This window comes from Tachysurus fulvidraco, chromosome 8, assembly GCF_022655615.1.
Source record: "Tachysurus fulvidraco isolate hzauxx_2018 chromosome 8, HZAU_PFXX_2.0, whole genome shotgun sequence".
Classification (NCBI taxonomy): domain Eukaryota; kingdom Metazoa; phylum Chordata; class Actinopteri; order Siluriformes; family Bagridae; genus Tachysurus; species Tachysurus fulvidraco.
In genome coordinates this window covers 9,110,865-9,127,088 of record NC_062525.1, presented here as the reverse complement: position 1 = coordinate 9,127,088, position 16,224 = coordinate 9,110,865, and positions in this window count along the sequence as shown.

Below are 16,224 nucleotides of genomic sequence, written 5' to 3'. Positions count from 1 at the left end.
TTCTTACTGAATACAATCACAAGTTATGAATAAAGATCATGTGTACTAGGGCAAGGCAGGGTAAGTCTAAAAAACCCTCAGTGCTGTAGGGTAAAACTGTCTAATCCCACAGATCCCAACAAAGTTCTATATAAACTTTCAAAAATATTCTGCATAGGATAACACAGTTGCTGACTGTGCTAGTATTTCTACTAATGGGTTTGTTTTCAGTGTTGTTTTCAGAGGCACAGCTATAAGGTTAGGACATGCCCACTTAGCGTTTAAAAGCCAAATATGGTTACAGATTTTTGGAACCTTAAACTGATACAAGTACAGATAGTAGCATTATTTTACACATATATTATTTATCTATCTGTCTGTCTAGATAGGAAATATTACAAAATATTCTGAAGGTATTTATGTACTAAATGTAGAAATATGAGGCAACTGGAACAAGAGTCTGCTGAATCACAAAAGGGCTTTTGTTGGGCTAAGATATTGGAGTTTTAGAAGCTATTCATTAGTGTTTTCTGAACATGTATCCTCTTGTTCTTATGTTTTTTTTTTCTTTGCTCAATATCAGGACAACACTGTTGGGAAATCCCAGAGGTGTACAATCAGAAGAAAACTATTTCCGAGCAACCTACTCATATATAATATACATTTCTATGTAAAGTGCATATATGCCACCAAAGATGGCACACAATGGATGTAGCAAATGTTTGCAGGCTGTAGTAGGATTGTATACTGATCTGCACAAGTGTGATAATCATGATCAGAAGATAAGATAAGATCCTGTCTTCAACCTAGGGTTTGGTTTGTGATAGATGCAAGCAGCTACCATTCTAATGAGCAGAAATGTAAATGGACGTGTTAAGAACAGGTGCAACTCTGCACGGTTAGTCAAACGAGTTCAAGGGACCATTTACTCTGCATATGTGAGGAACATCAGCTGTATTACCTTATGTTCATTCTACTAGTAGTATGCTTCTTGTGGGTATCTTTTCTTAGCTCTGATGATAAACTATATTAACCAAAATGTATAGGCTACAGACCACTATATAGTTTTATATACATCACTTTTCCTTCAAAATTTATATAGATTAGTCTTCCATGCTACATGCTAGGCTTCATACAAGCTTCATGAACCAATTAGTAAAGAAAGCTGACTCTATTTTTCATAAATATTTAACAGAGACATCAGTGATCGCTGCTCTGTTTTTTTTTTCTTGTAAAACCCCTATATACGTTTAAATGAGAGGTCACATATGACAGGATAGGATGAAACACACTTATATGGGATATATAGGACCTAATTACGGGGGGCACGGTGGCTTAGTGGTTAGCACGTTTGCCTCGCACCTCCAGGATCGGGGTTCAATTCCGTGTGTGCGGAGTTTGCATGTTCTCCCCGTCTCCCCTTGGGGGTTTCCTCCCCCGGTCCAAAGAAATGCATGGTAGATTGATTGGCATCTCTGGAAAATTGTCCATAGTGTGTGATTGTGTGAGTGAATGAGAGTGTGTCTGTGCCCTTTGATGGGTTGGCACTCCGTCCAGGGTGTATCCTGCCTTGATGCCCGATGACGCCTGAGATAGGCACAGGCTCCCCGTGACCCGAGTAGTTCGGATAAGCGGTAGAAAATGAGTGAGAGAGAGAGGACCTAATTACAGAGATGCTTCACACATCATATGAATTGGTTGCTTTAACACAAAGCATAGTTGCACAGAATATATTTTAAATTCACATGCCACATGCTGCTGTCACCTCAATCATGGCTCTTTGTTACACACATACATAGAAAATCAGTGGTCACCTATTGCTTGCTAGTGTGAAAGTACATTTAATATGACATTATTATTATTTTACACCATTCTATTATCCTAGATTTTGCTTGCAGCTTGTCGAGTAAGATGTATCCCAATTCTTGGGATATGTAGATGTATATTCACCTGGCAAATGGCTATTATATCCAAAATTGTACAGATAGTTCAAGCTTGCTTTAATGGATGTTTACAGAGTCATCCTTAGGGGGAAATTGTTTGACTATTTTCTATTCCTCTATGATTAGGTAGATGATTAAAATCATTCAAAATCAGTTCAGTCTAATCTAAAAGTCTAAGTTGACTCATGATGCACCCATGTGTATTCTTTGTTCCTTTATGATGTTTATGCTTGCTCTTTGGGTCATGATGTTTTTATTTTTGTCATTTTATTTTTCTCCTTTTAACTTAGCCTTGGGTATTATCTACATATATGCACTGGAATGTCTTTCGCATGTTAACTTCAGTAAAAAGGCAGCTGTATCCAACATCCTGTATGTTTAGACTATAGAAAGGTTGTCTTTGTGCACACAATAAACCATCTCTTTTATTATAACCTAGGTTTTGGTCCAGAAAGATTTATAACTGTTATGTAATCTTTTGGTCAAACTACACTAGCATTTGAGACACCAGCTCTGGGATCAAACTCTTGAGGTAGTTTCTCAATTGCTGGCCCCTAAGACCTTCAAATACTATCTTTAATGCTATTCTGTCATTTTAATTTCTATTGCTACAGTTCTATCTGTCATAGGCCTTGTCTTTAATGCTGCTCATGGCTTTGTCTCAGCCTTTGCTCAGGCCTCCAGGCCTGTATTTGTCTAATTTTTTGATGATCCAGTCTCTGTGGTTCTACCTCTAACTGAAACACCATAACTGGGGCAGAGCTTTCTGTACTCTGGTACGGTTTGTTTGTGGTGAGAACACGGTGCGAGATCGAATAGACCTAACTGCAAAAAGTATTGCGCATTTTGGACTAAACCAGCTGCCGTAGTGGGTCGTTGGCAATATTTTCGGAAGATGAGCGTGTCACAGTTTCACAAAAGTAATGCTCACCGCCTCCTGAAGTGTCTTACGATGCATTAAAATGACATTTTCAAGCCGCATCCGTGCTTCATTCTGAAAATTAAGACTTAGCATAGAATGCTGTATACAAGGGATGTACTAGATTACAACCACGAGCATAATTGCAGCGCGCAGTCGTCTCTCCATGGTGTACTGTATGCTGTATTTTCCTGTATTTTCCTATTTTATTTACTTCCGGAGTTTCGTTGAAATTTCCCGCACGTTTATTCTGACCAATCGAGAAGCAGTTTAGGAAATACGCTCAAAGACATGTGGCCAATAAGTGATGTGGATGTTATCACATGACTGCATTTTGGTTCGGAACAGAACGATCAGTGTGGCGTGAAAAGGAACCAAAACTGCTAAAAAGCTACAATGTATCATTTTTAGCTTTTGGTCCGGACCAAATGAACCGAACTATAGGGGAAAAGCACCCTTATTTAACCATTAGAGCCATTTTTACCTCACAGAAATGCAGGGAAGCCGCTTTCAGGCTTTTTTAAAGAATGGGGTTGATAGCTTGAATAACTGCCATGTCCTCTCCCTGAAACCTGCAACCCTGATGAAGGTTAAGTGTTTATTGATAAATGAACAATAATAACTAAGGTGTATATGTATGTGGTTTCTAACCTCAGGGAACATTGTGCTCTTAATGCAACCCTATTTAACTAATGTTTTTTTTCTGTGTATTCTTTTTGAGTATGGTTTGTTTATAGGTAATAACCTTATACATTAACCTTGTAACCTTGCGCTCTTCAATTTGTATTTAACACTGTTAACCATGTTAATACAGTCATTTCTGACCTTAGGAAGCTAACATTTTCAATTCAATGAAAACCTTTGCTTCTAAAAAGACCAACAAGGCCAAGTTTTCATTCACACCAGAAAGAAGATTCGGTGCTTTCTAGCTTTTGTGTAGAAGTGAAAAATACCACCTTTTCTTTCCAACACAATGTGCGACTGAGGTCACAGTTTCAAGAGAGGAATGATGTGTGAATATTTAACTTAACATTTAACTTAACGGATCCTTAGCATTTCACTGACCGATTATGTATGATGAAGACATTTAAAAATGTTTAAGGTTGCAGTACAAGCTGCAGTTATATAACTAGGGTTAATAACCACTATCGTACATAGCTGTTTCAAATATCTCAAATGTCTCTGATGTCAAACTATTCATATTCTACACTATGTGAAGGTATATATACCGGACCAAATCTGAAAGGGATTTGAGAGATCATATCATCTCTATCACCCGAGGCGGATGTTTACCACACTTAAAAAACACTTTAACTGAGGCAAAAATCACTTTCTTATGCTCACAATTCCATTTTATTTAATGTTTAAATTAATTTTAAACAAAGGAACAAACAATCTGCAAATTCATTTAAAATAATATTATTATAAAGCACATGTTTATTGTAACAGTAGATACGTTCATTCATTCATTCATTCATTCATTCATTTTCTACCGCTTATCCGAACTTCTCGGGTCACGAGGAGCCTGTGCCTATCTCAGGCGTCATCGAGGCCAGTAGATATGTGTTTGGGTAAAATATGCTTCACATACTGGTAATAACTGCTGTATGTTTGTGAAGCAAAAGAAAAGCTCATTGCTGTTCATTCATGCATCTTCAGTAGACACTTTATTGTGGTCACAGACATTTTCACACTTATTTACACTTAGGGGTAATTGAGCATAGACAATATATCTGTTGGCTGGAGGAAACTCGTGTGAACTTGGGGAGAACATGCTAAACTCACCACAGACAGACTCTGGAGCTATGAGGCAGCAATTATACATGCTTAACTCCATTGATTGCTGTTAATGCGTAAAGCTTTCAATGTAAATCAACCTTTGTAGAAGGTGTTAGAAAAATGATGTAAGCATTTTCATTTAGAATTGATAACTTCACAAGGCAGTGAATAAGCCATAGCAGCTTTTGGATTGAGAATGTGACTGTCACTGTTGAAGAAGAAAGACTGAAGAGAGAAGAAAATTGTCAAACAGTGTGGCTAGAACAACTATAAATCTTTTACACATGACAGGTGTTAAAAACACATAAAGAACACAGAAAAAGTTGGTCGACAAGGACTATAATGATAAAGACTCGAGGGCTCGGTGGAAAGGGCTCTGGACTTCCGATTACAAGGCTGAGGGTTTAAATTACTGCCTGCTAACAAGATTCATATCCTTCAGCTGATCAGCTCAAATCTAAGTGGCTTTGGATAAAAGCATCTGCCACATGAATAATGCACTATAAAAGTAAGAGTAGCTACATTAGTACCATGTTTTTCCCAGGACACCAGTCTTCATGCTCTGTGCCATGTCATGTTAAGCTTCTAATAATCCATTCTGCTCAGGGCTGAGAACTACAGAGCTCAGTAATCTTGTTCCTAAACCAGCCACCTTGGGAACAACACTTTTAACACTGTTAAGATAATACCTAATGCCTTTAAATATACATAATCAACAACATTGTGTAATGTGATACTCCAAACTACATTTCTCAGAATCCTCCACCTAATAACAAAGCATATGATGTGATTTATAGGGCATGTTCCCAATCATTTGTTCACTATATATACACACCAAAAATCTTGGTTTACTGTGAAGTATTGCTTCAAGCTAATCACTATGATGTTATCAATCCTTTACTATTGAACGCATGATGCAATTGACCCTGTCTGTTTCGTTTATCGATTTTGCCTTGTCTGTTCTAGTCTGTTTATTGATTGCTTGAACCACCTCAGCCATTTGGATTTGTCTGTCCATGCCAGGACAGCCTTGTTTAATAAAATCGTTAGTGAAATTCAATCCTATATGCAATACTGTATACAACAGAAGAAAGTCTTATGTAATTAATTGGCCATTAAATCTACACATTTCCCTAGAGACCATGATTGGATAATGATGGCAAAAATAATTATTTATTATTTCTTTGTTAAGCTAAGTGAGTGCTTAGAATGCACGCTTAATACACGTCTCATTTTGTGTCGCATAAGATGAGATTAAGATGAGGTTGCTCGACTAATCAGATAAGCAGTAGGCCCTTTCATAATATTAGTAAAATAAGAAAACTGTCCACATTCAACTCACTCGATTCAACAATGATTTCATTCATTGATTTTCAGTAACTGCTGTATTCAACCAGGGCTAGGATGAATTTTATATATACACATACACACACCCACATACACACACACACACACACACAAACACACAGTACACACACGCACACACACACACACAAACACACAGTACACACACGCACACACACACACACACACACACACACACACACACACACACACACACACACACACACACACACACACACAGTACACACACACACACACACACATACACACACACATACAGTACACACACACACATATACATACACATTTACAGAAACAACCTAGAGAACGACATAGTCAATTATGCATGGTTATAGAAATAGCCTTGAAGAATGATTTCATAACTAAATGATTTAAAATAAGAAATGTCCAAGTAGGTAGTCCTCATTTTAGGTTCTGAGAATTCTAAAAAAAAGATTAAAGAATAGTAGACTTGAACGACACTGTTGCAGTTGATCACTTCCATCACCTGGGTGTTGTTGTGATCTTTATTTCCTATTATGATTTGTTTGCTGTTGGGTTTAAACCTGTGAAACAAGCAGGTCACTGATCATGCAAATCCCAGAGCAGCAGAATATAGTTATCAAGGAACCACAGCATGCTGATAATAGAAACTGGTGGTGCTGTATCAGGATCCTGATACAGTGGTGTTTAAAAGTCTGTGAACTGCTTAGAGTTTTCTAGATTTCTTCATAAATATGATCTAAAAGATGAAGAGAACACAAATAAGCAAATGAGACATAAATATTATGCTTAGTCATTTATTTAAAAAAAAACCACACAAACCATCCTATCTAGCACCATCAAGTATGCCATGACCAAAATGACTGCGATCGCATATTTTTAATGTCTTGATGCTCATGACATCTTAGCCTGTATATATTGCAGAATTTATTCAGCTCCATGAAAGCTTGACTGGATAATTCCATAAAAAGGATGGTGATATATACACAGTAAGGTCTATAAGTGATACTGAGACAATTTTTATAATTTGAGTCTGTATACCACTACGTTGGATTTGAAATGATGCAGTTGGATAATTGAATGATAAGCCATTTCATGACCAAGTAGAACCTATTTCCTTATAACTTCATAACAAATTAAGGAAATAAAAGGACTAAAGGTGAGCTGAATTTGAATTTTGTAGCTGTATAGAATGTATTTCTGTATAGAAACTCCATATGGGAGGTAGCAGAAACCTAAGGACTGGCCTTTAGGTATAGACACATCCTGGTACATTCTTAAAAATAATTAATGCACTGGTAAGCTTACAAACACAAAAAGGAATGGAAAAGGACTACAGAACACAAGGACTACAGAACACAAGGACTACAGAACACAAATAAAATGGATTACAGATTCTTTTCTTGGTGAAGAAAAATCTTCACAACATCTAGCGATGTCAAGAAAACTATACACAAGGTAGGAGTGTCATTGTCAAAGTCTACAATCAAGAGATGCCTTCATGAATGTAAATACACAGGTTTTGCCTCAAGCTGCAAACCACTGTGAACACTCAAGAACAGAAAGGTCAGATTAGACTAGAAAGCATCTAACAAAACCTGCCTAGTCCTGGAACAAGATTCTTTAGAAACCAAGACAATTTGGTAGCACATTAGGGGAAGAAAAGAGTATGGTGATACAAAAGAAGGGCTCGAAACATATCACAAATGCAACAGAACAAAAAAGTTCTTAAATGGCAACAGTCAGACACCTAATCAGTACCAAATTGAGCATATGCTTTTCACGTACAGTAATAAAAACACAACTCAAAGCAGAAAGATCCTCAAATAAGCAGCAACTGAAAGCGGCTTCAGTAAAGCCTTGGTAAAGCAGTTTAAGGGAATCTGCCAAATTCTATAAATATATTAAATTATACTGTATTAAACTATATTAATAGATTTGTATAAACCTTGTAACTGGCATTATTGTTACAGCTGCTATTTGACCTTATGTCCAATCAGAACTGAACATTCACCATAACTAGTTTAAAACTTACACTTTATAGTTTACTAGTTTATATTCACAGAGTTGGTGCACAGTAGAATAAGAGTATTTCAACCTTCTAGGTGCTTCCTAGGTGCTAGATGTTTTTACTGAACCAGTGTTTACAGTCTAATTGTTTAAACCAACACCATTTCAACATGCCTGTACTTAATCCGGTCCCATCCCTTGTCCTGCATCAGCAATGCCCTGAATTTCTCTAAGAGTGGAACCTTCTGACTGTTTATTTGTGTTTACAGGAATGCTGTTGATTACGACCATGAAGGACATGAAATAGATTTGACCTAAGAGGCAGAATAAAGGAGCATCACCGAAGCTTGCTGTTGGCTCTGAGATTATAATTCGCTAAAGCTCCTCTGAATATGTGAGATTTGTAGTGATGGGGATTATTGTGAAAACAGAGAGACAGGATTTTAATAGACATAAATCCCCAAATAACCCTGTCCCATAGCATCCTTCCTACAGGCACACACAGACACACACACAAACATACAAAAATCTGCATGCACATGCGTCATCTGTTGTGTTACAAAAAATATTTGACGGGAAAGATTGGAAAGACTGGGAAATTTGATATGATATGATATGATATGATATGATATGATATGATATGATATGATATGATATGATATGATTTGGTGGTGTCTTGATAGAATACATTTTCTATAGCCTATTTAGTAACAAAAGAAAAGTCGTGTTTCAGAATGTAACAAACTTCAACATAAGAAATTAATCATAACCATGTTTTTAAATCCTGCTTGCTCCACATCTGCAGATATTAATTTCCTAATTTCTGCGCTGTTTTCTTTAAACTTGATTGAATCTTCATTAACTGTCTTAAAGCTGCAGGAAGAGAGTGAGACTGTTTCATCTAGTTTGGAAACAAGAACTTATAGGGAATTAAAACAGTGTCCTTAGGAAAATAGACCTCAAAGCTACTCCTGATTTGTGTTAAAGTGGAACCTACTTTTTTCCAAATATTGGGCTTACAGTAATTAAGTTTAACCCATGTAATATATACATGTAGAGTTCTGCAAAAAAGATATTGTCAGGAACACAGACATATCAAATGTTGTAGTTTTGTATTGAATGATATGATACCATATACTGTATCTTTACATCCTTAATACATAATTAATATTAATCAAATAACTACCAAAAATGAGATCATGGAAAAACTGGCTACGTGATGACCTATGTCAGTATGTAAAGGAACTTTATTAATGCTAATTTTTGATGCAAATAATTCATTGTTGTACTTTTTTGCACTCTAAGCCCTATCTACCCCACTTTATATAATAATAACTACAGCATTAAACAGTTTATTTAATATCTCTTCCATAAGCCATACAGCATAGTTATTCATCTCAGAGTAGTTTTCTCTGATGTAGGCTTAATAATGAGAATAATATTATGGCATGCTATCACAATACACTTCAACAGTTCAAATACACATATAATCATCGATTTCATTGGATTATTTACCTTCTAATGTATCATCACAATAAAAAATAACTTCTGATATTAGAATTAGAGCAATCCAAAATCTGAGTATAAGAAAAAAAAATATTAAACCTGTTTTCTTCTGTTTAGAAATAGTGTATAAGATTGTCCTTGTCCATGAAATTAGTATCTTTATCTAATTGTAGACACATCAGAAATTCATCAGCCATAGACCGCAGATAAACTGATATTTTATCTTGAAAGTTTTATCATATACTTTCACTCATGCTTTAGTTGATTTCTTAGTTATTGATAAAAGTCATTGATTTGAGGTAAACTAGCTTCTGGCAGCAGGAAGCAACACAAGTGATTGATAGTGTTGAACCAGGCCAGGCTAATCCTGCCAACTTGTTCTGGCTCTTCACTGACAGCAATGAGGCAGCACCAGCTAAAGCGGCATCAATGACAAAAAGCCGATTAACATAATTCTCTGGTTCCCACTTTCCATGAGCCAATAAATCAATAAACATGCAACTGTATTGATCAGAAAGCCCAAACAGCACAAATACAGCTAGCTAATGTTAGTTCAACATGCGTGGATTACGTTTCATGCAGCTGTGTTGTTATAGAGTACTGTTAATGCACAACATTACTGTTACTTCATGTAACTGACCTTCATGTGAATCTAATCAGTTGTGTTTTGGGGTAAACAACACTATAGTAAGTTTGGTTATGTCAAGATTAATCACAAGAGGAAAAGACATTTCCTTTCCCGTGTGAAGAGAATTTGAGCTCAATCTGCTTATTACAACTTGAATGTGTGCAGACATAAGAAATCATCACTTAATTGACAGGGGACTCAGGGGCCCAGAAACGGTACATGACCACACACATAAAAATAATAATAAAGTTCAACCAATATCTTCCCGATCAGCAAATGACGATGACAGGTTAAGTCACCTTCTGTTAGGACCCAGCCCGGACTTGTGCAATTGTTTATGTTCCTTATGTCTGCCCTGCCTTTGTCTGCTCCTCCCGTCTCCACACACCTGATTCCCATTGTCATTACCTTTTGTCTATTTGTCTCTAGTCCGTGTTATGTTTCGTGTCTTTTTGTTATTAAACCCGGTTTATTTTGCTCTCCTGCATCTGGGTCTGTTTTATCCTGCGTTCGTGACACCTTGTCACTCTGTTGTTCCAATGTCTATTAAAGATTCTCTTTTTTTAGCTTTTTTATGCTCTTTTTAATCAAGGGCTTCTTGTGTTACTGCTTTTTCAATTTTCCAACGAAAGGTTTCCCTTAACGTTAGCCACGTAAACACGACTCAGAGCTCTGAGGTTACAGTAGTCTCATAATTCTAAGAACGCTGAGTGAATCGGATTCTGGGAATCCTTTTGAGTCACAAAGTGAATGAACATGTACATGAAGTCAAGGTTTTCTATTCCTTAATTACAATTTCACTGAAAGTATAATCAAGTTTAACAAAATATAATACACTGACGGATGACAGTCAAATAAGCACAATATGATTTTTTTTTTTTTTGTCTATTTTTGGTAATTTCCTTCAGAAGCCTAACCCAAACACTTCGTTACTTCTTTGTTCCAAAATCAAACTCCAAATCCAAATTCAAAATCATTTTTCATATTTTAATCTATACAATATGACCTGAAATTCACAAAAGAGATATGCTTTTATAGAACTACTCTATTTACTCCATGCAGACCACACACTGTGCACTGTTTCCGAAAAGCACTTCATTTTAAAATCATTAATCGTTTGAAATAATTCAAACACAATTTCTTAACTTTTACATTTCTTTACTTTTATATTATATTTCACTTTTATATTTACATTTTAACTTCTATATTCCTACTACAACACAAAAACAAACAATTTTTTCTTCATGTTGACATCCATAACATTTTACCACTGCACTTTTTCTGTTAGAGAAATGTGTACTGGTCAGTGCTGCTCTGTACTGTCTTGAACATGGACTTTATGTGGTGCTGTGTACTTTACTTCATTCTCTTTTATCTCTTATGCTGCACCAGTCCTGGAGGAACCTTTTTTTTCAGTTTACTGTCCCATCTGTATTTGATTGAAATGACTATAAAAACGTCTTGACTTGATATTTATTGTGCTATATATAGTGCTTCACTGATGTTTATTATTCAATATAAATCATCCCAGGAAATCATAGAGGCATTATAATGAAGAGCTGTTTAATTAAGCCCATTCTCACTGCATCCCAGCCAGAGTTGTAGTAGATCCCAATGGTGTGTCCAGTAAAGTGTTCAGAACTCTATGACATAAAAAATAAAAAAATAAAAAAATAAAAAAATTCAAGTCTCTAAATTGAGTAAAGAATATTTTACAGCTTATTCAGTCATTATGTGATGCCTGGATGAGATCAATTGTAAATTTGAGTAATATATCTGAGGTTAAGGAATTTGAAATGTTTAGGTGTTTTAAGTTTTATTCTGGAGATTGCTATTTGTTTTATATTTTGTGAACCAGATCAGATGCAAATGTGTTTCTTTAAACAGATATTACCAGTAGCTATCCAACCCATTCTAAAGATAATTAATTCTTCCCTTAGCACTGGCTATGTGCTGAAATATTTTAAGCTAGCAGTTATCAAACCTCTGATTAAAAAACCTGACCTCAACCAAACCCAGCTGTACAACTATAGGCCAATATCAATCATCCCCTTTATCTCCAATACCCTAGTAAAGGTTATAGCTCAGCAGTTATGCTCAGACCTACTGTACATAGGAATAATATTCATGAAATGTATCAGTCAGGATTTAGGCCTCATTGTAGCACAGACACTATGCTGGTTAAAGTTGTAAATTACCTGTTACTGGACTCTGATCAGGGTTGTGTCTCTTAACACTTAAACTAGCACTTATTTTCCCTGTTTGTTTTATATGTATATTTAAAGTTTTGGGTTTTAGGTTGTTGGTATCCTAAGTTGTAAACAAGTGAACCAGTGGTAATGTATTCACTGATAGAGATGTCGATCTGGACAAGTGCGTCTGCCAAATGCCCTAAATGAAAATAGCTCTCCGATATCTTATCAGCAGTAATTACTGATTGTATCTAAAACATCTGACTGCAAAAAAAAATGTATGCAGGATTAAATACAAGGAGTCTCACTTATTTATGAAACTGTCCAAAAAGTGTACGGGGACTTCACATTTACAGAACACAGATTTTCTTTGTATGTTTGTGATGAATAGCAATTGCCCAGAAACTACCAGGTGCATGCAAGGATTTACAAAGTTCATAGATCAGCCAAAAAACAAGAATTTCTCAGAGGCAGATGTGGAAGTATTCAGCTATGAGAATAGAAAAATGATTTAGTAGAATAACCTGACGGGTCACAGCACCTGAAAAAGCCAAATTATGGAAGCCAATGTTCTCACCAGTACTGTGTTGGAAAGGCATGATGTTATTCTCAGAGCATGATGTTATTCTCACAGCTTATTATTATACAGATTTATTATTTTAAACTACTTAACATTTCTTTAATGCTATATTCAATGACAGGATGAAAAAAAAAATATATATATATATTTTTTTTTTGGGGGGGGGGGGGGTCACTGAAATAAATAAGTTATACTTGATTGCATATTAACTTCTTTGCAATTGAAATTATTTGAATCTGTTCCGTCAAGTTCATCTCATGCATAAACGTACACAAATTCAGAAACAGGAGTAGCATTTTATAAATGTTATGTATTTTTATAAATGCTAAAATGTAATGTATAAATGCTACTACAAACAATTACAGATAAATCAGTTTATATTAATCTTGATAAATGTAGCCCAGTGCTGGAAAAATACAGCTGTCTTGCTTACAGCATCTTCTTCTCTTTATTAACCCTATGTAATAATTAAAAATGTTACTCTTCAATATTTTTTCTTTATTTTATTTGAGAATAATGTATATACAGTATAATAGGCATAACTAAATGAAAAAGAAGTAAATGTGTAGAAATATCCAAAGTTTGTACAGCCCTAGCAATATATTAACACTAGAATAGAAAAGAATAGCATGTTGAGTTCACTGGGTGAAGGATTAGAAGGGGTTACATAAGGAGTACAATGTTCTTACTGTAACACATGGGGAAGTTAGAAAATGATCGCTTCTTTGATTATTTATTTTCTCACTAAAGAAGTGGTCTTATGACTCTATTCAACACAACCTTCTTCTGTCAAATGAAGTACATCAGAATCCTTGACTCGCACACATTCAGAGTAAATAACACAAAGCTGAGGTCAGTCCTTTGTCCTTTCTTCTCTGAAATCTTATTCTTGTGGAAAAAAGGCAACCCAGGATACAGACGTGAAAGAAGAGATTAACTAAGCTCTTCTGCACATTGCAATTGATTCTATGTTTATTGTCAGGCTCCGTTTTCAGTCCTGCTATGTGTTTTGCTCGAAGGGCACAAGGAGTCAGCTTTAAAAGCAATAACGTTGTAGGACTAGCCCTATGATAGCGCTGTCACTAGGGATTTCATTTTATCTTCCTGTAAGCTGATGCATTTGTCTCTCTATATTAGAAGAATTGCTACTTTATATATATACGTAATATATTGCATCATAATTTAGGTCAAAAACTTTCTGTGTAATGCTGTGTGTCTAAAAAGAAATGTCCTGAACTATTTCCAAACCTCTTAAATATAAAATCACTACACAATACTCTAAAGCATAATAATGATACTATTGAAATTAAACAGGTAATGTTTTACATGTTAATGCAAAATAACTGACCGTTGCATGGCTGTTCGTGTCAGACAGGCTGGTTTGAGGATTTCACACACAAACACACACACCCGCACACCCCCACACATACATCTGAACTCTCTAGAGTTTAGACAGGATGGTGTGAAAAACAAATAATATTTAGTGAGAGCCAGTTCTGTAAACTCCTTGTAAATGCCTTGCCATTGAAAGAGTTCAGAGGTGGGAATGATGTAATCTGACTGGAAAGCTACAGTAACTCATATAGCTGCACTTTACAGCCATGTTAAGCTGAAAAAAGCGTAGAACAGACAATATGTCAAATGGATGTTGTACATGAGCATAAAACCATATCAGGTTCTGCTCCTGTCAAACCTAGAACAGGAATCTAAGGCCACAGTCATACCTGATCAGAGAAACTGTACAGTATTGAAAAAGAATATTTTTGCAATTTTTAGCTGTTGTGTTTGGGTCGGCTTGTGCGTTCATTGGAAGGTACTGAATGACATGAATGCAAAGCAAATATGCTAAATTTTAAATAATGCTATTTCTATAACCATATTATAAATATGTACGTTTTCTTGTATGCATTACATTGGATTAATGACTAACACTGGAGATAAATGAATATTAATTCTGTGTTAATATTCATAGCACAGGATTTCAAATTGTACACATGATATTGCAGCTCTGTCAAGCTGACACTTTTGGGCCCTTGAGCAAGGCCCTTAATGCTCTCTGCTCCAGGGGATCATGGCTAATCCTGCGCTCAGACCCTAACTTAATAGCATGCTTAGATGTGCAAAGAAAAATATAATTGTACTGTAATGTATTATGTTTCCAAATTTATCTTTCTTATAAATATTGAATAGAAGCATTTATTTTGTCACATATACAATACAGCACAGTGAAATTCTTTATTTGCATATCCCAAATTTTGAGTTTGGGGTCAGAGCCCCATGTCAGCCATGATACACCACCCCTGGAGCAGAGAGGGTTAGAGAGAGCTTGGCAGTGCTGGGGCTTGAACCCAATCCTCCGATGCCCCCTTTGAGAAAAAAAAAATTCTGCTTATGTTACCATAATAATGTTGATTATAACCCAGCAATGTAGCAATTTTTATCTACAAGTTAGGCTAAAAACACAACAATGATGGGTTGGTCCACATTGGACTGAGTGTCCAGTATGCTAATTGTTTTATGTCATTTTATGGGTTTAGGATACATGATCATGGGTCAACATTCACCTTCTATACAGCTGGCAAACAATGGCTGAAAGGATCATTTTAAAATAGTTATCTTAAAAAAGTTGCAATGCTGAATTGGAAAATTATCCAGATGATATGTATGGTGTATAAGATCCTAATGAGGCATTCGAGGCAACACAATTTCTACTTTGCCTCGACATGAGTTCAAGCTTCATGAACAGACATCAAAGTCAGTGATGATGTATCCCTCAGAGAATATAAGAAAATACATGACCTACTTAACAAGCAGAAGAGCAAGAGAGAGGATCCATGTGATCATAGGATCCTGGAGGGCTTGGACATACTGTAACAGGCTGTATATTGATTATTCACTTATGAATGCTGTCGATACTGAAAGCAGTCTCCCCTCCCTTTTGTGAGTGACTGTGATTCTCTAACATACTGTACACCTACAGCTGTGGCTTTACAGCAGACTGAATTTAATTAGCTGAGCCACATTCTCTGGAAAACTCTATTCTTGTTCGCCCGAAGCTTTATAATATGCAGCGTCCTTACATGAATCGGGGATTCTTGTTAAAAGTATTCAGTGATGTCAGACATGTCAGTGCTCTCAACTAAATAAGTCAAAATATCTAAGAAGTCAAGGAGTGATGTACAGCAGGGTTTAGGCTGTCCAAGCTGTCTAATTACAAATGTAACCCCCAAGAACCAAAAATAATGTTAATCACTGTAAATTTTCAAATACAAAATTGCATATAATACAACAGACCACTGAATATTTAGAATAACTGTCCTTGTCTATGTTCACCACAAATG